This window comes from Mya arenaria, chromosome 10 (assembly GCF_026914265.1).
Source record: "Mya arenaria isolate MELC-2E11 chromosome 10, ASM2691426v1".
Classification (NCBI taxonomy): domain Eukaryota; kingdom Metazoa; phylum Mollusca; class Bivalvia; order Myida; family Myidae; genus Mya; species Mya arenaria.
This window is the reverse complement of record NC_069131.1, coordinates 67,432,662-67,433,697: the sequence shown is the minus strand read 5'-3', so window position 1 is coordinate 67,433,697 and position 1,036 is coordinate 67,432,662.

The following is a 1,036-nucleotide window of genomic DNA, read 5'->3' as shown; positions in this document are numbered from 1 at the left end:
ATCATTGCTACCACACAAACCAGCCGCTGAAAAAAGCAAATTCACTGATAGTTGATAACAAAGAGTTGCTTTGACACACAGTTCTTATATCACAAACGATTATTTAAGTACTCGTGAATAGGTAAAATACTGTATGAATAACGTAACATATTGTATTCAAGAACACAAATAAATACAAAAATTGATAGTCTAGCAATTATTCGAGCATTATCATAAACCTAGTTTTTTATATAGTATATGTGTACTGTGTTCTTTGTAGAGTTTTGTGCTGTTGTTCCATGTTTCTTTTTCAGTTTCAGTTTATATTGTTTAAATTGTGACATACCAATCATAAAACTCAAAAAACACAATGAGAACATTATATATGACATAACGTGTACCCGAACATAATTCATGTAATTTGCTTTATCAATAAAGGAGAAATATTAATACATCACGAGAAATTATTTCCAGTTGGATATGACAATTGTTTTCGCATAATCAATTTGCTCTCTTTTTAAGGTTTCATTGACCTCAGTGATATCTATCACATACCATGCGTGCCATCGGTTGCATGAATTCGAAGAAAAATAATAACGGCCGTCAAGAAACCCCTCATTTCCAAAACCAACTTGAGGCCTCGTTCTGAAAAGTACATGTTTTTGTTAAATTGTATCAATTACTACTACTTAGAGCACAAGAACAACCTTTTTTGGTTACTATACTTATCATCATTTCGGTTGAAGTCGTTTTGCGAAAGGTCTGGCCGTTCAAATTATTGGAAACCCTGATTGTTGTAGGACATTCGAACGTGTTTCAGGTGTGTGGACAGGTACAGAGTAGACGTGGACCTAACGTTCGCATACGTCATTGCAATCCAGAGTAAAGCTATTTTTGGCCAGAAGTACATCAATAGTGAAACTATATACATCCCCCAATTAAAGCACGAAACATCAAACGTTTACAGTCGAACCCCGTTGGCTCGAACTCCAAGAAACCGGCGAAAATACGTCGAGCCTCGGAAAATTCAAGCCAAGCAGTTATGCTTACATTCAGT